This window comes from Bufo gargarizans, chromosome 3 (assembly GCF_014858855.1).
Source record: "Bufo gargarizans isolate SCDJY-AF-19 chromosome 3, ASM1485885v1, whole genome shotgun sequence".
Classification (NCBI taxonomy): Eukaryota; Metazoa; Chordata; class Amphibia; order Anura; family Bufonidae; genus Bufo; species Bufo gargarizans.
In genome coordinates, this window is record NC_058082.1 from 570,589,352 (window position 1) to 570,613,734 (window position 24,383).

Consider the following 24,383-nt stretch of genomic DNA (forward strand, 5'->3'; position numbering starts at 1 on the left):
AATGTTCTGTCTGTTACTATTGGCAGGGTTGAGGCGGAAATTGAAGGTTTTCCGTTTGCTTGTAGTTCCCGTTTTGTCCTAGGGTGGCGCTAGAGAGCAAGAACATTTTTTGTGAGATTTTTGTGGATAGTGGAGCAGCGGTCAATCTCATTGATAATCAATTTGCGATAACTCATGGTTTCCAGGTGTGCACTTTGAGAAAGGATATTCCTGTTTTTGCTATCGATTCCGCTCCACTTTCTCAGAAATCATTAAAGGGCATAGTTCACAATATCCGTTTAATTGTGAGTGATGCTCATGTTGAGGATGTGTCATGTTTCGTCCTTAGCGGTTTGCCCACCCCGCTGGTGTTGGGGCTGCCCTGGCTCACTAAGCATAACCCCACCATTGATTGGCAAGCGAAGCAAATAAATGGTTGGAGTGACTTTTGCAGAGAGAATTTCCTCATGACATCTGTTTCTGAGGTTGCTACTAAGACTGTACCATCTTTTCTCTCTGAATTTTCGGATGTCTTCTCTGAGAGTGGAGTTCAGGATTTGCCCCCACACAGGGAGTACGATTGCCCTATTAATCTCATCCCAGACGCCAAGCTGCCTAAATCTCGTTTATACAATCTTTCCCAACCTGAGAGGGTCGCTATGCGTGCTTATATCTCTGAGAGTCTGAGAAAAGGACACATACGACCCTCGAAGTCACCTGTTGCCGCTGGTTTTTTCTTTGTTAAGAAAAAAGATGGTTCTTTAAGACCTTGTCTGGATTTCAGGGAGCTGAACAGTATCACAATTCGTGACCCTTATCCGCTTCCTCTGATCCCGGACCTGTTTAACCAGGTTGTTGGGGCTAAAGTCTTTTCCAAATTAGATCTAAGAGGGGCATACAACCTGGTCAGGGTCAGAGAAGGGGACGAATGGAAGACGGCCTTCAATACCCCTGAGGGCCATTTTGAAAATTTGGTTATGCCTTTTGGTTTGATGAATGACCCAGCCGTTTTTCAGCATTTCGTGAACAGCATTTTTTATCATTTGATGGGAAAATTTGTATTGGTGTATTTAGATGACATTTTGATTTTTTCTCCCGATTTCAAAACTCATAAGGAACATTTACGTCAGGTCTTGCTCATCCTGCGGGAGAATACATTATATGCGAAACTGGAAAAATGTGTGTTTGCGGTTCCAGAAATTCAATTTCTGGGGTTTCTTCTCTCCGCTTCTGGTTTTCGCATGGACCCCGAGAAGGTCCGCGCTGTGCTTGAGTGGGAGCTTCCTGAGAATCAGAAGGCGCTGATGCGTTTTTTGGGCTTTGCCAATTATTACAGGAAGTTCATTTTGAATTATTCTTCTATTGTTAAACCACTCACTGACATGACCAGAAAGGGGGTAGATTTTTCTTCTTGGTCAGTAGAGGCGCGTAAGGCTTTTTTGATATGAAGGAGAGTTTTGCTTCCGCTCCCATCTTGGTGCAACCTGATGTTTCTTTACCCTTCATAGTTGAGGTTGATGCTTCTGAGGTGGGTGTGGGGGCGGTCTTGTCTCAGGGTTCCTCTCCTGCCAATTGGCGACCGTGTGCCTTTTTCTCAAGAAAACTCTCCTCCGCAGAGAGAAATTACGATGTGGGAGATAGGGAATGTTGGCCATCAAGTTGGCTTTTGAGGAATGGCGCCATTGGCTAGAGGGAGCCAGACACCCTATTACCGTATTTACTGACCATAAAAATCTGGCTTACTTGGAGTCAGCCAAGCGTCTGAACCCGAGACAGGCCAGATGGTCTTTGTTCTTTTCTAGGTTTAATTTTGTTGTCACGTTTCGCCCTGGAGTTAAGAATGTGAAGGCAGATGCCCTGTCACGTTGTTTTCCGGGAGGCGGGAATTTTGAAGACCCGGGTCCCATTTTGGCTGAAGGCGTGGTGGTCTCGGCTCTTTTTCCTGAATTGGAGGCAGAGGTGCAGGCAGCCCAGTCAGAGGCTCCTGATCTTTGTCCTCCTGGGAGGTTGTTTGTGCCTCTCGCTTTAAGACACAAGATTTTTAAAGAACACCACGATACGGTCCTTGCTGGGCACCCGGGGGTAAGAGCCACACTGGATCTCATCGCTCGGAGATTCTGGTGGCCTGCGCTTCGTAAGTCGGTTGAGGGTTTTGTGGCAGCCTGCGAGACTTGCGCTCGTGCTAAAGTCCCTCATTCACGACCATCAGGTCCTCTCCTTCCCTTACCCATTCCTTCCCGTCCTTGGACACATCTGTCCATGGACTTTATCACGGACCTGCCTCGTTCCTCGGGGAAAACTGTGATTCTGGTGGTGGTGGACCGTTTTAGCAAAATGGTGCATTTCATCCCTTTTCCTGGTTTGCCCAATGCTAAGACGCTGGCGCAGGCATTTATTGATCACATTGTCAAATTGCACGGTATTCCTTCAGACATAGTCTCTGATAGGGGCACGCAGTTTGTTTCCAGATTCTGGAAGGCTTTCTGTTCTCGCTTGGGGGTTCGGTTGTCATTCTCTTCTGCTTTCCACCTGCAGTCGAATGGTCAGACGGAGCGCGTCAATCAGAATCTGGAGACATATCTGCGCTGTTTTGTGGCGGAGAATCAAGAGGATTGGTGTTCTTTTTTGTCCCTTGCTGAGTTTGCTTTAAATATCAGAGGACTCCTGACGACGGTTAAGTCACCATTTTTTGGTGCATATGGGTTTCATCCGCAGTTTGGGACTTTCTCGGGAGAGGGGTCTTCTGGTTTACCTGATGAGGACAGATTCTCCTCGTCTTTGTCATCTATTTGGCAAAAGATTCAAGATAATCTAAAGAGCTCGAGTGAGAGATATAAGCGTGTGGCAGATAAGAGACGTGTGCTTGGTCCGGACCTGAATGTTGGTGATCTGGTGTGGTTGTCTACCAAGAATATCAAATTGAAGGTTCCCTCCTGGAAGTTGGGTCCTAGGTTTATTGGGCCTTACAAAATCCTGTCTGTCATCAATCCTGTTGCATACCGTCTTGATCTTCCTCAGGCTTGGAAGATCCATAATGTTTTTCATAAGTCCTTATTGAAACCTTATGTTCAACCCATTGTACCCTCGCCTTTGCCTCCTCCGATTATGGTTGATGGGAATCTTGAATTTCAGGTCTCTAGAATTGTGGATTCTCGTCTTGTCCGCGGTTCTCTTCAGTACCTTGTTCATTGGGAGGGGTATGGTCCTGAGGAGAGGATGTGGGTCCCAGTGACGGACATTAAGGCCTCTCGTCTCATCAGGGCTTTCCATAGGTCCCATCCTGAGAAGGTGGGTTCTGAGTGTCCGGAGTCCACTCGTAGAGGGAGGGGTACTGTCACAACCAGACAGCTGAGAAGCTCTGACAGAGGCCTTTCAGAACCTCCCCCTTGAGTTTCTTTGTTGTGGTATTCAGTTACTTATCTCGTTAGTCTCTCTCAGCTGTCATGGGTTGGACTAATTGCTTCCCTTTAAATTCCTCCCCAGAATGCTTTTCTGGGCGGCTTATATTTCTTCCTGGAGTATATGTGCATGCCCATCTGGTTCTCCTCTCCTCTACAAAGTTAAGTGTTAAACTGTTATCTGTTATTTTTTGTTTGTTGGATCCCAGGTGACCCTGACTCCCTCCGTGTCTGGTGTAGGGAGCCGGTGGTCGTGTCCCCTCACTATTGTAGGGTGCTCAGGGCTTATATAGTCAAGGTACGTGGATATGCATACCTCCACCATTCGGATCTATGCATAGGCTGAGCAGCCAGGGAAAGTGCCAGGTCTTCTACAGGGGTCTCCCTTTTGTTCCTTAGCTTTTGGATCCAGCGAGTCATTTATGCATGTTGTTTTGCATTGTTTCCTGTACACATTTCGTGACATTCAGTCACTTCGGCACATAATCCCGCGAGACCCGTGACATCCCAAGGCGGGTCTCGCGGGATCACGCGCTGCAGGACTGGATTGCACGCCAAAGACACTGAACTTAACTGAACTCATGCTCGTGCAGCCAGCAAGTACACACTGTACAGGATCAGCTACACAAGTACAGAGGGGGGGGGGCAAACTACATAATGGAGGGGGGGGGCAAAATTAACTTGTGTGGGGGAAAAATTACTTAGTGGGGGGAAAATTACATAATGAAGGGCACTGTGGGGGCAAAATTACTTAGTGTGGGGGCAAAATTACTTAGTGTGGGGGCAAAATTACTTAGTGTGGGGGCAAATTACATAATGGAGGGCAGTATATAAGGGCAAACAACCTAATGTGGGGCAGTGTGGGGGCAAATTACTTAATGTGAGGCAGTAGTGTGGGGGGCAAATTACTTAATGTAGGGCAGTGTTGTGCCAAATTACATAATGTGGTGCAGTGTGGGGGACAAATTACCTAATGTGGGGCAGTGTTGTGGCAAATTACATAATGTGGTGCAGTGTGGGGGACAAATTACTTAATGTGAGGCAGTGTGGGGGGCAAATTACATAATGTGGTGCAGTGTGGGGGGCAAATTACTTAATGTGAGGCAGTGTGGGGGGCAAATTACAGAACGTGGTGCAGTGTGGGGGGCAAATTACTTAATGTGGGGCAGTGTTGTGGCAAATTACATAATGTGGTGCATTGTGGGGGACAAATTACTTAATGTGGGGCAGTGTTGTGGCAAATTACATAATGTGGTGCAGTGTGGGGGACAAATTACTTAATGTGAGGCAGTGTGGGGGGCAAATTACATAATGTGGTGCAGTGTGGGGGGCAAATTACTTAATGTGAGGCAGTGTGGGGGGCAAATTACAGAACGTGGTGCAGTGTGGGGGGCATATTACTTAATGTGGGGCAGTGTAGGGGCAGCATTACTAATGAGGGCATTCTAGAAGGGAATTACTATTGGTGGGACTATGAGGAGCACTATTACTATGGGGGCACTATAATTTCTTCAGGATAGTATTTGTGGTATTGGGGCCGAGGCACAGCGAGCAGCAGGATAACACTGATGATGATTGAAAAGTAAGGACACTAAGATGTCTGTGTGTCACACTCTGCAGAGACCAGGCGGCTGAGAGAAGTGTCCGGACTGAATGGAGAAGATGATCACAGAGAAGATCTACATTGGAGGAGACGTCACCTGGAGGCCCTGAATGTGAGAAGTACGTGCTGCTGTATATGTGCAATGTGCTTCAAAGCGCTTCTAAAAAATTTCTGTACATACAGTGTACTTTTTCCGTAGACTGTGTCTGCTGCGGACAGTGACATTACCATTGCCACATCTGCAGTGTAACGTGTGCGCATCAAAAATGTATCTGTGACATCCAATGTACTTTTTCCATAGACGGTGTCCGCTGCGGACAGTGACATTAGCTGCGCCACATCTCCTGTGTAAAGTGTGCGCATCAAAAAATATCTGTGACATACAGTGTACTTTTTAATAGACTGTGTCTGCTTCTGACAGTGACATAACCAGTGCCTCATCTGCAGTGTAACGTGTGGGCTGAAAACATTTATCTGTGACATACAGTGTACTTTTTCTGCAGACGGTGTCCGCCTCTGACAGTGACATTACCAGGGCCACATCTGCAGTGTAACGTGTGCGCTTCAAAAATTTATCTGTGACATACAATGTCATTTTTCCGTAGACGGTGTCTGCTGCGGACAGTGACATTACCACCACCACATCTGCAGTGTAACGTGTGCGCTTCTAAAATTTATCTGTGACACCCAGTGTACTTTTTCCATAGACGGTGTCTGCTGCGGACAGTAACATTGGCTGTGCCACATCTCCTGTGTAAAGTGTGCGCATCAAAAAAATATCTGTGACATACAGTCTACTTTTTCAATAGACTGTGTCTGCTTCTGACAGTGACATTACCAGGGCCACATCTGCAGTGTAACGTGTGCGCTGAAAACATTTATCTGTGACATACAGTGTCCTTTTCCGGTGGACAGTGTCCGCTTCTGACAGTGACATTACCAGGGCCACATCTGCAGTGAAACATGTGCGCTTCAAAAATATATCTGTGACATACAGTGTACTTTTTTGTGTAGACGCTGCGTACAGTGACATTACCGGTGGTACCTCTCCTCATCCCAAATACCTGTGCCATTCCCTGTAACTTTTCATTAGCCGCTGGTTACAGTATTGACATTATCTGTGGAATATCTCCTATGTGACGTTTCCACATCCCAGATACCTTTTTACATTTAAATACTACACTACTATATGTGTGACATAATTTCAATCATATACAACATTTAATATGAAGAAGGCGAGCAGTAAGGGACGGGGAATTGGCTGTGATGCTGATGGTGCACACAGAGGCCGTATCCCTGGGTGAGGTGAAACTGTGCCTGCTGCCAGAGCACAAGAAAAACAATCATCCACGATACCTAGCTTCATGTCCCAGTTTGCAGGGCGGCACAGGACACCACTCTTGAATTAAGACCAGTGTGACCAGGTGGTCAGTTGGATTGCAGCAGGTAATGCTTCCAGTCAGTTAAGCACCACCCTGTCTTTCACAAAGTCCAGTCTCAGTAGCCAAGAGTCTGGTCAACAGAATCCTCACCCTGATCCTCCTTCCTCCCACCATGGAGAGTCTTGGCAAACAAGTGATTCCACACTCGGATATTCTGAGGAGCTCTTTTCAGCGACATTCCTTGATTTGGCCCTCTCGCCAAGCATGCTTGAAGAGGGACAGATCTTTTGCCCTGATTCCCAAACTCCTGAGCATCCACAATCACAAGAAGATGATGGTGGGGAATGGCAATTACTGTTTAATAAGGTGGATGATGATGAGACACAGTTGTCAATTACTCAACTTCAATTACTGTCTCAAGAGGTTGAGGAAGAGGATTAGACAGAGTTGTCAATCACTGTGGTACAGTAGTAATTAGGTCAACAAGACAGGAGTATGAGCAGAGTGAGGAAGGGAAGGTGGAGGCGGGCCACACCAAACAGGCCCGCAACTGCTCCACGGAGCACCCCCTTGCAGAAATATCCCTTGCCAAGGGGTAGATGTTCCTCAGTATGGCGCTTTTTTGAGGAAAGTGCAGACGACAAAAGAATTGTTATTTGCAACCTGTGCCATACAAAAATGAGCAGGGGCATGAACACTAGCAATTTCACCACCGCCAGCATGATCCGCCACATGGCATCAAAGCACCGTAATAGGTGGGCTGAACACCTGGGTCCACAATCTGTGTCTGTGGGTCACACTACTGCCTCCTCACACTGGGTGAATGTTGTGGAGGCCGAGAGCGAGTCGTAACCTGGGATGTCACAGGTGCTACCTACGCCAAAGATTGCAGACCCTACGTCGATCAGGGTTTCCGCCAGCACCTACGTTAGTGGCTCCAACCCCCACTTCTCCTCCTCTGCTTCCTTCTCCACTTCCACCTCTGAATTATACTCGTGCAGCACCAGTCAGTCATCAGTCGGTAGCTGAAAGCAGTGTAGCACTGCAGTGGGGAAGCGGCAACAGGCCAGCTGAAGAAGATATGCTTAGGGGACAAACAGCATACTGCCGCAGAGCTGTGGCAGGGGATAAGAGACCAGACTCAACTTAGAACCAGGCATGGTTGTGTCTGATAATGGCCGTAACTTGGTGGCGGCTTTGGAGCTCAGCAAGCCAGACACATCCCATGCCTTGCCCACATCTTTAACCTTGTAGTTCAGCGGTTTCTCAAAACCTACCCAAATTTGCCTGAACTACTGGTAAAGGTGCACCTCGTGTGTGCACATTTCCGCAAGTCACTAACAGCTTCAGCCGGTCTGTCAACACTGCAGCAGCGCTTGAAATTGTCAGCTCACCGGCTGTTGTGCAACATGAGCACATGCTGGAACTCCACTTTCCACATGTTGGCCGGGCTTTGTGAGCAGCAGAGGGCAGTAGTGGAATACCAGCTGCAACATGGTCGTCGCCTTTCCAATCAGCTTCTGCTATTTACAAGCGAGGAGTGGGCATGGAGGTCTGACCTTTGTGAGGTTTTAAGAAACTTTGAGGAATCAACACAGATGGTGAGCGGCGATAACGCTATTATCAGCGTAACCATCCCACTTCTGTGTCTACTCAAACGCTCGCTGCTCACAATTAAGGATGACACTTTGCATGTGGAAGAGGTGGAACTGGGGGAAGACATTACACAAGTCGATAAATAATTATAGGGAATGTCACTGGGGTATTTGGGATTTGGAAACGTTAGCCAGGAGAGGCCCTGCTGCCGCTTTATTGACTCTAGATAACTTCTACCTGATCGCACGTTCCTGTGACGTCCACCATTCATTTAGATATCTTCTCTATCAACTTTCAATGTTCTTTTCTGAGCCTACAATGTTGATCACGGTTATCGGCGAATCAGGGTTCAACACCAGAGAGAGAGCGTGAGAAAGGGAGACCTCATCCAACGGAGGTCAATGGTTGCAATGCAGGGGCGTAACTAGAAGTGACTAGGCCCCACAGCAAATATTTGTAAGGGCCCCCCTCAGCGCGCTTCGCACCTCCCTCCTCCTGTGTAAACCCCACTCCTTTGGCACAGTGTAGAGGTATACTGTATATTGTGGGGAACAGTGTAGAGGTATACGGTATATTGTGGGGCACAGTGTAGAGGTATACTGTATATTGTGGGGCACAGTGTAGCGGTATACTGTATATTGTGGGGCACAGTGTAGAGGTATACTGTATATTATGTGGCACAGTGTAGCGGTATACTATATATTGTGGGGCACAGTGTAGAGGTATACTGTATATTGTGGGGCACAGTGTAGAGGTATACTGTATATTGTGTGGCACAGTGTAGAGGTATACTGTATATTGTGTGGCACAGTGTAGAGGTATACTGTATATTGTGGGGCACAGTGTAGCGGTATACTGTATATTGTGGGGCACAGTGTAGCGGTATACTGTATATTGTGTGGCACAGTGTAGAGGTATACTGTATATTGTGGGGCACAGTGTAGCGGTATACTGTACATTGTGTGGCACAGTGTAGAGGTACACTGTACATTGTGGGGCACAGTGTAGAGGTACACTGTACATTGTGTGGCACAGTGTAGCGGTATACTGTATATTGTGTGGCACAGTGTAGCGGTATACTGTATATTGTGGGGCACAGTGTAGGCTATATGTGTATAACATAAACATATTTCACATGAAAACTTACAATTACTTAGCTTGGCCCTTGGGGATCTCGGACGCCACTTCCACAATTTGGCCGGGGGCTCGGCGGAGCTGATGTTCTGTTTCATCCTAATGAGAAAGATTTCATAATAAGGATTTGGAGAATGGGCAGAGGCAGAGCAGAGCAGGGAGAGGCTGGTGCTGCTACTAGGGGGTCATACCATGGGGGAGTAATAAAGCCCACCATAATGCCCCCCCAGTAGAAATAATTCTCTTCCAATGCAGCCTTTATGGCTGTGTGGGTTAATGCTTTGCCTCTGATACACTGATACATTGGAGGTTGTGGGTTTGAATCCCAGACACATCAGGAGACTTTAGGAGACAGTAAGATTAGATCACATTAGCCGCGGCTGCTGCTGTGAAGGAGCCCTGAGCACGATATTTAACTAACTTGAAAATAAACTGTCACACACGCTGCCGGGGTGCCGAACCCCGAAGCAGCTGCTTCCCCTGCTTCCCCGGTAGTTACGCCACTGTTGCAATGGGATGAAGCGGAAATGTGGTACAAAATATTAAAGCAGAAGGATCGAAGGAAAGGGACAATTAAAGACGAATTTTAGAAATGTAAGTCCCTGTCACCTATGCAGAGCAGTGGTTTTTCATTGCCAGAAATAAGTTAATGTCACCCACCAAAGGAACAGATTATTTTAAAAAAATTCGGTCCCTGTCACCTATGCTGAGCAGGGGTTTATTCACATCAAAAATTGTAAAATGTCAACCCAAAAATGTAACAGACAAATTATTTTTATTTTTTTACCTGTCTACTAGGTATAGCAGTGGTATATCACACCATATAATTTTTTAGAGAGTCAGCTCACCAGCGGGCCCTCGCATATAATATTTTACAGGATCAGCTCACCAGCAGGCCCCTTACCTACAATCTTTTGCAGGGTCAGCTCACCTGCAGGCCCTGATCTAATTATACCTAATAGGTAATTTGCACGCATGCTGCCTTGCTTGGAAGTGGTAGCCGTAGTCGTTTCTCATGCTCCCTCTCTGGAATCAAACCCTGATTCCCCATTACCCATGGTCACCATGCTTCACGCTGAAAATAACATCGAAAGATAGGGCAGACATCCGAATGGATAGTCGCCGTCACAGGGATGTGCGATCAGACCCAGGTTATCTAGTGTCACCATAGCGGTAGCAGGCCCTTGCCCATAATGTTTTAGATGGTCAGATCAGCAGGCCCTTGCTCCAAATGTTTTTTGAGGGTCACCAGAAGGCCATCAATCATAATTTTTCAAGGCTGCATATGATGCCCTCCTTTATGTGTAACAAAGGGTGTATTGTAGTGCTGGTTCCTTGTAATTTTTGGCAGCCCTTTCACTTAGTGCATAGGCTTTATGACTGTAGGAGTCCCACTACCTGAACAATTGTACCACAATGTGAATGAGGCCCTCCTTTATGTGATTTACAGGTTGTATCGGAGTGCCTCTTCCATGTAATTTTTGGCAGCAATTGCACTTTATATACAAGTAAATATACAGGAAAGAATGTTTCCTAACAATTTTTCCTCAAAAATAAATTTTATCTTCGGTTTTGTGCGTATTATTGCCAATCTGTAAAAGTGGCGTACTACTCGGACAACTTCCTTCTTAGCAATGACCTGGGAGTCCAAGATGCATCCAGACATCCTCACCATGCTGATCCCAAACCATTTTGGTGGTGTTTCCATCAATTTCTGACTTTTTCCTATGAACCAGGCACCCTCCTCTCTTCAGAGCAGGGGGTGCCTAGTTTAATGCTCGGGTTCTTCCTTTGACTTCCATTGTGCTTGGATACTTGGTAGAGCACCCAAGCATCCCGATGTGTTTGGCCCGAGCCCCCAAGCACTATCAACACTAGACGTCATACATCACCACGCATGGGATTACGGGCGAGATCTTCAATCAAGATGGTGACGGTCAGCCTGTTGCAAGCAAATGTATAAGTAGGAGTTTTTTTGTTTTCTTTGCACTATTTAAGGTTAAATGAATTCGCTACCATGAAGCATGAGAAAATTCGGCTTCACGGTGAATTGAATTTAGCCTGAAATTCGGATCGAATTTCACTTCATTGAATTTGATTTGCTCAACTCTAGTCATCAATATTAGATTGTCGGGGGTCCAACTCCTCTGCTGACCAGCTGTTTGAAGAGAAGGCAGTGCTCATGCTCAGTGTTCATTGGCAAGCAAGTGTAATTACAGCTTCTCAGTTCCATTCACTTCCATGGTAGTAGTTACACTCCGTCCCATTCAAGTGAATGGGCGGGAGCAGTACAGCTGCTCTGCCGCTGCAATGTAGACTGTGAGCATGTAAACAGTGAAGAAAACGCAATGCCCACATGAACGCTGCATTCTCTTGAAACAGCTGATATTGATGACCTATCCTGAGGAAATTAACGTGCACATGCGCTGGATTTTTAAGAGTCGGGGAGCGCACATGCACAGGCAGGATGAGGATAGCAGGCCACGTCCTGCAATGCTGGTGAAAGCACCGGATTATGGCTGTTGGGCCTGCTGCAGGTGTGCAGAGGAGGGTCAGTACTACTGACTCAGTAGGTCCTGGCACCAGATCCCAAAGAGAAGCAGCATAGTAGGGGATGCGGAGTCCGTGCCCACCCCAGATAGCGGGGCGGCCTGGTGTGCCACTATCACAGGCACCAAATAGACTTCTATAATGTATTATAAAATACAATGCATGTGAATATATTTGTAAAGAGAACATGATCCCGTGTCATAGCATTAGATCCATAGCAGAAGGCTTTAATCATTAGGATGTTTAAGTGGATGTCCAGTAAAGTGGTCCTCTGATATGTCAGATGCGTGTCAGCAGGCCATATTGGATGAGCTGTGATTTTGGACCACAGCTAATTACCTGAATGCAAGAGCTGTGTCTCTACACAAACCCTGTTGACACCGCTCAGAAATCTTTTTTTCAAAATGAATGTCATCGAATAAATGACAGTTTCTTGTATATCTGTATATCAGATTACCAGTATCAGAAATCTTTGGTCAGCGCCAATTGTGTTCGAGTTTTCTCTGTCGTTTCATTTTGGAAATCAGTGGTGGTTTGAGGTCACGGGCTTCACCAATGTGATCTTCTCATATGTATCCTAAGTATCCACAATGGAGGGCACATCATTATTTTATTATTATTTGCCTATATTCATCCCCTGGAGATAGACTGACCTTGAACCATTTACAGGTAATGAGTGACTGGTCTTGTGAGAGGCAGTGTTTGTTCCCTTATGCAAATGTGTGAATGAGCACAGCTCCAGTTTTATATGTTTCTGGAATGATGGCAGGCTATCGATATAGAAATAGGGTAGCGATGACAACATGCTTTTTATGTGACACAAAGATAATGCATCTATGAGAACCTGTTGACATATAATATCAGTTGTTGTGCTGATGATTTCTATTATATGTTGTAATAGGGTTAACAGAAATGTGTATGGTAAAGTCCTGGAAGGGGTGTATATCCCACCCAGGTTCCTCAACTGGGGGAGGTAAATAAAATCAAGAAGGTTAAAATGGTCTTAGCAATGTGTAGGTTGCTGAGACAGTTTTGTTAAGTTTATGGGCTGGATTTTATTGGACTGGGAGAATGTAGGCTTGGTAGAGGGACCTCCCCAGTCCACCCCATTCCGGGGCAGGTTTTCCCCTAGCCTGAGGGATCCCCAGCTGAAGGCAGCTGGGATCGTCAAGGGGAAATAAAGCATAGTCCAGGCTGTCAGTCTGAGGAGAGTGATGCCAGGAGAAAGTCTGGAAAGCTCGCTGCCCTGCTGGCTAGAGAAGCAGCGTTCTCTGTGTGACCTGTGTTCAATAGGTGAGCTAGGATCTTCACTGTATTAGCCAGAGCCCAGACGGGCAGGTGTTTATTTTGGTTTGGTTTATGTTTTGTGGTGCTGGACCTTCACCTTACCCAGTAAATTATAACTGGGGTTGCCTGTATTGCCGGAGTGTTATAAATAAAGCAACGTTTGGATTTTAACCCTGTGGTCTGCACGAGAATCTGTCATCGCCGCTCTGCCTGAGGGTGTAACCTCTTACAATGTTTATATACATATAATTTATACACATTTTTTTATTAGGCAGGCCAAATCCTAATGACTTCAGAAACAAACACCACATGTGCAACATTTTTACTCTCACTTGCAACAAATTGTCATTTGTATGTGCAGATTTTTAGTGCTGATTTCTTCCCTGCAATGCAAAGAGTGAGATCGTAGCAAAACCACGTCAAAATAAAAGTAACACATGCAGATTTTAGTGGGGATTTGGTGCAGAAATGCAGAGAAATCTGTGCAGGAATTCTGTAAATACACATCCATGTGCAGAAACCCTTCAAACTTCAAGCTGACATGCAAATTAGCGCGGACGGAGGATAAAAGATTGTTTTCTGACCTTATGCAGCATAGGACTGCAGGATGAAAAGTATGATTAGTATCACACTGCGGGCTACCCTGAGGTACTATTGATGGGTTTACATGCATTTAGAAGGTGACTTGTTCCCTTTAAACATTTACAATATGAGGACCTTCTCAAGATCGCTCCTCTGCCAGTTCTCTGAGGCCAAAACTGCTTTTTTTCACTTCCCATACACACTTGTTGTAACCAGCAGCTCCCTGCCAGCCAATCAGATTGGATTACTGAGAGACACGCCTCCTCACTCTGAAGCCTAATGCAGGCATGCAGTGTAAAGGACCGCCCCTCTGTTTTCTGTTTATACTAAAATGAAGACAGACAAGCCCTAGCAACGGTCTTTTAAGGGAGCAGTGGAAAGGGACATTAATGAAAGCTGTTATTATAAGTTAATTACAGATCTTTTGACAATCATTGACAGACTAACTCAGGTATACATGCCTAGCTCTATAATGTCACAGATTATGTTGCAGAAAGCTGGAACTTATAAATAAACATCCGACTGGCTTGATGCCAAACTAAGGAGCATATGGGTGAGCCCTATAAAACCCCTAGAGCTCTCCCTGACTGCTATGCCCATGCAAGGGTCTCTATGGTAGACGATTGCATGCCCACATACCTAATACTTTGTGACACCTGAAAACCCTATAATAGTGAGAGGACACGACCACCGACTCCCTGCACTTAATACAGACAGAGTCAGGGTCACCTAGAATCAAGCCAGCAAGGAAACACAAATAAAGGAAAATGACTTATCTGAGGAAACAGCAGCAGCAGCCTCCAGCAGTGAACACCTAATCCAGGAAGTAGTATAAACCGCAAAGTGAGGCAGTATTGGAGGGAATATAAAGGGAGACATATAGTCTAAATAGGTGACACCTGGGAGAAGGAAAGGAGATAACAAAGTGAAACCAAAACAAAGAACATCATGCAAGAGGTAGAGAAGAACGTCTGCCATACCTTCTCACAGAACTGGCAGTGACAAATAAACTAGCAAATAAAAAAAAATATTGGACAGTTACCCTTTAACAAACATATTGTATATGAGGATCTAAGAACACTATGATGATGATATTTTCACTGTACTATGGATTCACTTTTTAGTTGGCCTTTGTTAAATAAAAAAAAGATTGCTGGGCTTTTTTCTAGGGCATATAAATTGGATGTTTTCAACTTACCTTTTGGTAAGTTCAAGCGAACACTAAATTAGGATTATTATTTATTATTAAACACCATTCATTCCATAGTGCTGTACATATAAAAAAGACTTCAAATATATAATATAAAAAATGTACAATAAGTATGAATAAGACGAGTTGCAAACTGGAGACTGAAGGATGGGGACAACATACCATCCAAAATATTATTATATCCTTGGGGATTTATAATCCACATTGAACAGAGATCCATGGCTTCATTGTCTTGTGTGTTACATAAAAAGAGGAATGCATTGTGTGAATTGTGGGATTGACTCCAGAAGTAAATTCTGCACACATCAACGAAATACTCCCAGACCGACATTCCTTTCATCCAAATCAAAAATCTTGCTATACTGTGATCACAGCCAATAGGAAAACAATAATATAGCTAATTGACCAATACATTCCAACAATTTCTATACCATATTATAGTTACAAAGATGTAGATTGATTGCACCCAAAAAATATTAATTTCTACATAATCAGTACAATTGTAAGCCATGTACCGGGTTGGGCTCCCAAGGATACAGTGAAGTCACGAACGAGGAAAACAACCCCAACACGAGCTTCTGCCAAAACAAAATTTTACTTAAATATGGCAATAAACACAACTACAAATGCTGGGAACATACAATAAATTTACATACACCCAGCTCGAAGGCTGAGACCCTTGTGCTGCACATCACGGCGCCCTCTGATGGATGCAGGAGGAAAGTGCAGTAATTTACCTACTGGCGGGCACAACTAAATTACCCATTAGGTATAAATACTTGATGGCCTGCAGGTGAGCTGATCCTTTAAAAAAATTGAGTTGCGGGCCTGCTGGTGAGCTGAGGTGAAACCGACAAACCCAACTTGATTTTGATGGCTGCATTAATCTGCAGGTGACCGTCATACAGCTCTACAGATTTGTTTCCATCTGCATTTTTCTCAACAATCTGTGGCCTCAGTCTTTTATCCAGACTTTGTCATTATGCCACTATGTGGCCTCCTCATGCTGCCATCTCCACACCATGTCAGCTTGCCACTCATTTTTATCACCATGCTGCTGATGATGCTGCTTAAAAGGCCTTAAACTGATCACCAGGCCCACAATTTAATTAAGGTTTTTAAGTCGATAAACCCAACTTGCTTTTGTGGGCTGCATCAGTGGCGTAGCTAAAAATGACTGGGCCTGACAGTAAATTTTTGAATGGGGCTCCATCCCACAGTAATTTTTTAGCGACCCCTTCCTTTCATGCCGCCCCCATTCCTGTGGCTAGTAAAGATCGCTCTCTCAGACCAGGGCCAGCAGCTGTTCCATCCATTTTATACACTGTCTTTACTGTCACTGTATATAATTTCATTGTGTAAGACTGTTGAGGGGGCCCTGACCAAATCCTTTACTCCTCCTTCTCCTGGATGGGCCCCTTCTGGGTCAGGGCCCCAAAGCTGCAGCTTCCCCTGCTTCCCCTATAGCTATGGCCCTGGTCTGCATTAATCTGCAGGTGACCGTCATACAGCTCCACAGATTTGTTTTCCATCGGCATCTTTCTAAACAATCTGAGGCCTTAGTCTTTTATCCAGACTCAGTCATTGTGCCACTATGTGGCCTCCTCATACTGCCATCTCCACAGTACGTCACCTTGCCACTCATTTTTATCACCATGCTGCTGATGATGCTGCTTAACAGGCTTTAAAGTGATCACCAAGCCCACAATCTAATTAAGGTTTTATGCACAAAACCAAAGTAGAAAATAGATTTTGTAGGAAAAATTGATTGAAAACATTATTTCCTGTAGATTTGCTGGTATATAAAGTGCAAGTGCTGCCAAAAATTACAAGGAAGAGGCACTCCGATACAACCTTAATATATTACATTAAGGAGGGCCTCATTCACATTGAGTTGCGGGCCTGCATGTGAGCTGACCCTGTAAAAGATTTGAGTTGTGGGCCTGCAGGTAAGCTGAACCTGTTAAAGATTTGATTTGCGGGCCTGCAGGTGAGCTGACCCTATAAAAGATTTTAGGTTTTGGCCTGTAGGTGAGCTGACCCTGTAAAAGATTTCAGTTGTGAGCCTGCATACGTATTTTAAAGAACACAGATTACTGGTTGTTCACCCTTCTCGACCCCCGCTACAAAGAGAACTTCTCATCTCTCATTCCTCTGGTGGAGAGGACGAGCAAAACGGTGCAACACCAGAAGATCCTTGTTGAAAAATTGCTCCAAAATTTTCCATCTGACAACGCTGGCGGCAGAGTCCGTACTTCCTTGGCCAACCGAGGAGGGGAGACAAGGGGAAAACACAGCAGTTCCAACAGAGTCAATGCAACACTCTCCAAAGCCTAGAACATGACACCCTGCCAGCACTCTCACCCTGATGTGCAGCCTACTGGAACAAGGAGAGAAACGTTTTGGAAGATGGCGAAGTACATAGCAGACCGTGTCAGTGACCTCAATGATCCCTCAGTGCCTTACAACTACTGGGTGTCCAAGCTGAACACATGGCACGAACTGGCGCTCTACGCTTTGGAGGTGCTGACCTGCCCTTCCGCCAGCATTTTGTCTGAGCGTGTATTTAGTGCTACTGGCGGCATTATAACAGATAAGCATATCTGCCTGTCAACTGAAAATGCTTACAGGTTGACTCATATAAAAATGAACAAGGCCTGGATTGACCATAACTTCTCAACTCCACCAGAGGAATGCTGATGAACACAAAGGCACTTTACATGTGTTGTTTTTAATGTAGTTAATAGACTGTATTCCCATGCACCCCTTCCACCACAAACAAGGGTATATGGTTAAATCTTCCTTTTCTCTTCCTCCTGCTCATGTTCCTTCATATCAAGATGCATTGCTTATTCGTCACATATAATGCCCTCGCATATGTGGCCTTCGAATATAATTTTTTAGAGGGTCCGCTCACCAGCAGGCCCTCACATCTAATTTTTTACAGGGTCCGCTCACCAGCAGAAGAGGGGGAAAAGAATGAGGAGATTGGGAGTGATCCTCCTGATGACGACAGCGAAGTCTTGTCTGTTGGCACTCTGGCACACATGGCTGACTTCATGTTAGGCTGCCTTTCCCGTGACCCGCGCGTTATACGTATTTTAAATAACACGGATTACTGGTTGTTCACCCTTCTTGACCCCCGCTACAAAGAGAACTTCTCATCTCTCATTCCTCTGGTGGAGAGGACGAGCAAAACGGTGCAATACCAGAAGATCCTTGTTGAAAAATTGCTCCAAAATTTTCCATCTGACAACGCTGGCGGCAGAGTCCGTACTTCCTTGGCCAACCGAGGAGGGGAGACAAGGGGAAACAGAGCAGTTCCAACATAGGCAATGCAACACTCTCCAAAGCCTAGAACAGTTTCATGACACCCTTCCAGCACCCTCACCCTGATGTGCAACATCATTTTTCTCAGCAATGTGGAAACATATAAACATGGAACCAACACAGATGCCTTCAGCTGCCAAGAGCAAATGTAGCAGGTCAGCCAGTTTCATAGGTATAAATCTACTGACAGATGCCCTTTAAAATCAGGTCCGTCCAATATCATCATGGTGTTCCTTGTTTTTGCATGCAGTGTTACTCTTACAGTCAGATCTGATCACCGTAAAGGAGCCTCCAGTGCAAATGGGAAAAGACAGGTATAATTATCAGAGCTGTTTCTTATAATGAACAAGAACCTGTTTGTCTATGACCAGGATAAATTTTTGCATACAAAATATTAGAAAAATGGATATATTTTCATTGTAAAATAAATAGTTTATTTGTTAAAATAATTTTATTTGTTGCGGAGGTATGTGCTTATCAAGGACACAGAAGAAAAGTCATAACTTATCCATTCATATCCTTTTGATGCCTGTATTCCTGCAGCAGATATTACTAGGCTTATTATAAGAGTTCTTTACTACTACAGCTGCCGCTCCTCGTAATTAATACATATTACAGTATAAAGTTAATGATAAAATGTATTTGTTTTAGAAATTACATTTGACATAGTGTATTGGATGCTTATTCAACTCTATTACTACTCCAATAACATTCATCTGGGGAAAAAATTGTCTCTAATGTGCATTAATAACTACATGGTCAATGGAGCAAGAGAGGCTAAAGCTAAATTAATTGACAGGCAAGGGATGAATATTCTATATTAATCTCTATATTTCCCACATCATTTCCTGCTGTTGGACTAGGGGCTGTAATATAAAATATGATCTAGTAGGACTTTGATCTGATGTGACAGAGGTGTCAATACAATTAAACTTTATCAGCACGTTCCTACACCAACAAATAATTGCCTCACTGTATTGCATTGATTCTGTGTTTTTCAGTGCTAATGTTCTCAGAACAAAGTGTGGGTATTGACTAGTGAGTTGGGTAATTAGCTAAAGCAGACATGATAAAATGGGCTTATGGTGGGCTCTGGCAGACTCTGTTCTTTGCAGCACTTTGCAGTTGTAAATTAAGTCATTAAAATCAACTTTTACATATTTTTTTTATAAATGTAGCCTTCCTTTTTGTAAAAAAAAAAAAAAAAGCAGAGGTGTAGGGCTTAAGGTAAAAACTGAGACAGATATAAAAGTTTTTCCTTTGGGAATAAATAGTAAAATAGATTCTCAATCATTCATGGGCTGCACCATTAAAGAAAACATGTCACATGAAGTTTGCGTGCTATGGTTTTTGTCCGGCCGCCTCTCAACATGTTTGCCGTGCTGCGGCCACATTTCCGACCCGTCCCCGTTATAGTTAATGGGGACGGGGTGGACTTCCGGCAACACGTGTGCAAACGTCAGTATGGATCCGTCAGGCTGTTCCTCTGCTGGAACAGCCTGCTGGACAAGCCTAACGCAAGGGTGAAAGATGCCGTGGAGATTAGCAAAGTTCTAAAATATTCGATTCGGCTGCTTTGCCAAATTTTACAAATAAATTAGCTTAGCAAATCTGACCAGTGTCACTTTATGTGTGAATAACTTTAAAACGCCTTGACTTATCCAGGCCATACTGAGATTGTTTTTTCGTCACATATTGTACTTCATGAATCTGGTAAAATGGATTAAAAAATAAATAAAAATTATTTATAAAAAAATACCAAATTTACCCAAAATTTAGAAACATTTTCAAATTTTCAAGTTTCAATTTCTGTACTTCTATAATAAGTAGTAATACCTCGAAAAAAAAGCTATCACTTTACATTCCCCATATGTCTACATCATGTTTGGATCATTTTAGGAATGCAATTTTATTTTTTGGGGATGTTACAAGGGTTAGAAATTTAGAAGAAAATCTAAAAAAAAAATCTGAAATTTTCAAAAAAAAACAACACTTTTTAAGGGCCAGTTCAGGTCTGAAGTCACTTTGTGAGGCTCACATAATAGAAACCACCCAAAAATGACCCTATTCTAGAAACTACACCCCTCAAGGTATTCAAAATAGATTTTACAAACGTTGTTAACCCTTTATCTGTTCCACAAGAGTTAATGGCAAATGGAGATAAAATTTCAGAATTTCGATTTTTGGGCAAATTTTTCCTAGTAACAAAGCAAGAGTTAACAGCCAAACCAAACTCAATATTTATTGTCCTGATTCTGCAGTTTTTAGAAGCACCCCATATGTGGTTGCAAACTCCTGTACAGGCACACGATAGGGCGTAGAGGGAAAGGAGCGCCGTGTGATTTTTGGAAGGCAGATTTTGCTGGACTGGTTTATATACACCATGTCCTATTTGAAGCCCCCCTGATGCACCCCTGGAGTAGAAACTCCATAAAAGTGACCCCCATCTAAGAAACTATACCCCTCAAGGTATTCAAAACTGATTTTTACAAACGTTGCTAACCATTTAGGTGTTCCACAAGAGTTATTGGCAAATGGAGATGAAATTTAAGAATTAAAATTTTTGGGAAAATTAGTAATTTTAATCAATTTTTTCCAGTAACAAAGCAAGGGTTAACAGCCAAACAAAACTCAATATTTATTGCCCTGATTCTTTAGTTTGCAGAAACACTCCATAGGGGCACACGGCAAGGCATAGAGGGAAAGGAGCGCCGTGTGGTTTTTGGAAGGCAGATTTTGCTGGACTGGTTTATTTATACCATGTCCCATTTGAAGCCCCCCTGATGCACCCCTAGAGTAGAAACTCCATAAAAGTGACCCTATTTTGGAAACTAAAGGATAAGGTGGCAGTTTTTTGGGGACTATTTTTAGGGTACAAATGATTTTTGTTTGCTCTATATTAAATTTTTGTCAGGCAAGGTTAACAAAAATAGAAATTCTGAAATTTCATCTCCATTTGCCATAAACTGTTGAGGAACACATAAAGGGTTAGTAAAGTTTGCAAAATCCGTTTTGAATACCTTGAGGGGTTTAGTGTCTAAAATGATATCACTTCTATAGAATTTCTACTCTAGGGGTGCATCAGGGGTTCTTCAAATGGGACATGGTGGCAAAAAAAAATCCATCAAAATCTGCCTTCCAGAAACCACATGGCGTTCCTTTCCTTCTGTGCCCTGCCGTTTGGTCATACAGCCGTTTATGACCACATATGGGGTGTTTCTGTAAACTGCAGAATCAGGGCAATAAATAATAAGTTTTGGCACTGTTTTTTTTTACCATTTCATCTGAGGGGTTAAGTCATGGGGTATTTTTATAGAGCAGATTCTTACGGACGCGGCGATACCTAATATGTCTACTTTTTTCAATTTATTTTGGTTTTACACTTTATTATTCTTTTTTAAACAAAAAAATGTTTTTGTATCTCCATAGTCTGTCAGTTTTTTTGTTTTAAGCCGATTGTCTTCGGTAGGGGCTCATTTTTTGCAGGATTAAAGGATGGCTTTATTAGCACTATTTTGGGGGGCATATGACTTTTTGATCGCTTGCTATTACTATTGTGATGAAAGGTGACAAAAAAATAACTTTTTTATTAAATTTTTTATTTAATTTTTTTTGACCATGTTCATCTGAGGGGTTAGGTCATGGGGTATTTTTATAGAGCAGATTATTACGGACGCGGTAATACCTAATATGTCTACTTTTTCAAAATGTATTTAGGTTTTACACTATATTATCCTTTTTTAAACAAAAAAAAACATTTTAGTATCTCCATAGTCTGAGTCAGTTTTTTTGTTGTTGTTTTTAGCCGATTGTATTAGGTAGGGGCTCATTTTTTGCAGGATGAGAGGATGGTATTATTGGCACTATTTTGGGGGGCATATGACTTTTTGATCACTTGCTATTACACTTTTTGTGATGTAAGGTGACAAAAAAATACCTTTTTTTGCACTGTTTTTATTTTTATTTTTTGACCATGTTCATCTGATGGGTTATGTCATAGGGTATTTTTATAGAGCAGATTCTTTTGGACGTGGAGATACCTAATATGTCAACTTTTTTATTTATTTTAGTTTTACAAAATATTATTTTTGAAAAAAAAACTTTGGAGGGGTGTCCCAAGTCTGAGAACCATAGTTCTTTTTCGATTGTCAGTGGCTAAATGTAATTAAAATTGGGGAAGGGGATTATAAATTTAGTACTCCATGGAAGTGTGGTACTCCCTGAAGCAACCAATAATGCAGAGGCCCGGATGATCGGGGCATGTGTCACACTGAGTGGTGGTGTCCTTCCGAATCCCCCTCCTGTGACATACTCTGCACCTTTTTTGGGACCGTCCCTTATGGGCGCCTTCAGTTCCCGAGGTACTATGGCCAGCTTTTTCCCGGTCAGAAAAGAACAGGTCCTTGAGGACTGCCTCATAGAACTGAAGGAATTTCCCTGTGTTGTCAGCGCTCTGGGACAACACAAAAGAGTTGTACAAGGCAACCTGTACCAAGTAGACCGCAACTTTTTTGTACCATGCCCGGGTTTCGCGCATGGCGTTATATGGCTTGAGGATTTGATCAGAGAGATGCCGTTACCGTGAATTGTGGACAGTACAAGGACATCCCTCTTGTCCCTATATCTGACCAGCAAAAGGTTTCCACTGGTAAGGGCACGGGTCTCACCCCTGGGGATTGGTACCTGGAGGGGGAGGGTAGGGAAGACGTGTTGATTTTTCCAGACGGTCCCACAAGCAGACGTGGATCTGTCGGCGAGGGACTGGAACAAGGGGATACTAGTATAAAAGTTATCCACGTACAGGTGGTAACCCTTATCTAGCAGTGGGTGCATAAGGTCCCACATAAGTTTCCCGTTAACACCCAGAGTGGGGGGGACATTCTGGGGGTTGAATACGGGAATCTCGCCCCTCGTACACACAAAACTTGTAAGTGTACCCTGAGGTACTCTCACAAAGTTTGTACAGCTTCACGCCATACCTCGCCTGCTTAGAGGGAACATACTGGCGGAAAATGAGTCTCCCCTTGAAAGCAATGAGGTACATTGGCCTCCATAAATCTGACCCCAAATTGATCGATGACCAGCCTGATAGGTTTAGGGCAAAGTGATAGGCAGGATCACCTTAGGAGGCAGGATCACCTTAGGGGGGACATGCTGCATTATCTGCATAATGCAGGCATTTCCAAAAGGCCTCAAAACGGGAGCGTGTCATGGCCGTACTGTAAAGTGGGGTCTAGTAGAGGACGTCCCCACTCCAGTACAGCCTGACACTGTTTTTTTTTACTAGGCCCATGTGCAGCACGAGGCCCCAAAATGTCCTCATCTCGGCTGCACTGACCGGAGTCCAACCACCGGCCCTAGCCAAAAAGGAGCCCGGGTGTTGAGCAATGAACTGTTGGGCGTACAAGTTCGTTTGCTCCACCATCAGATTCACAAAGTGGTCACTGAAAAAAAGACTAAAATATCATATTCAGTGAAGCCCACTGTGAGAATCTGGATTCCTGCTTGGCCAACAAAATCAGGAATCACAGGCTCAAAATGCTTTGGGGTACACAGACAAGTTCACTGGTAGGGGGCTCAGGTGGACTTATCTGGTGGGCCGGAAATCTAGTACGAGCCCTAGAGCTGCTCGTACTAGTGTGGGCCACAGGGTCCCTGGCATGGCGGTCCCCTTGCTCCGCCTGGCGGCGGCTCCTCCCCCTTGGGGGCTCATCATCATTGCTAGATGATGAGGAGGACGCGGATGGCAAGAGGAAAGTGGGGTCATCATCGTCCTCACTAGGGCGCTCGGAGTTGGAGGCAAGCTGGCGTATGCCTCTTTGACAGAAAACATCTGGCGGGCCATTGGGGAGTGTTTGTGTGCATTTATGGAAAAAAAATCCGCAGCTAGTCAATTTCTTTTTTTTCCTGATCGGATTTCATGTGGATTTTCTCCATTCACTTCAATGGGGATAGTAAAATCTGCATGATGCACGCACACAATGCGGATTTTGATGCGGATCCGCATAAAAATCCGCATGGATGAAACAGGAAGGGGAAATTATAGCAGAGGAGAAACTGCCACCATTTTGTCTCATCATAAAGGCAGCAACGGAAGGAGCAGTCACCGCAGTGGCTGTAAAAATTTTATATGCAAAATGGAGATGCCACATTGGTACCAACACATGAGCCTCAGTGTTTCCAGGCTAATTGTACAGGTCAGTGTAATATGAGTGTGTGCACGGATGTTTGCATGCTCTTTGCATGTTTTTGTGCATGTATGTATGACGGCTTACATGTTAAGGTATAGGTATGTTGGCATGTTTGTCTGTACTTTGCATGTTGTGGTATGT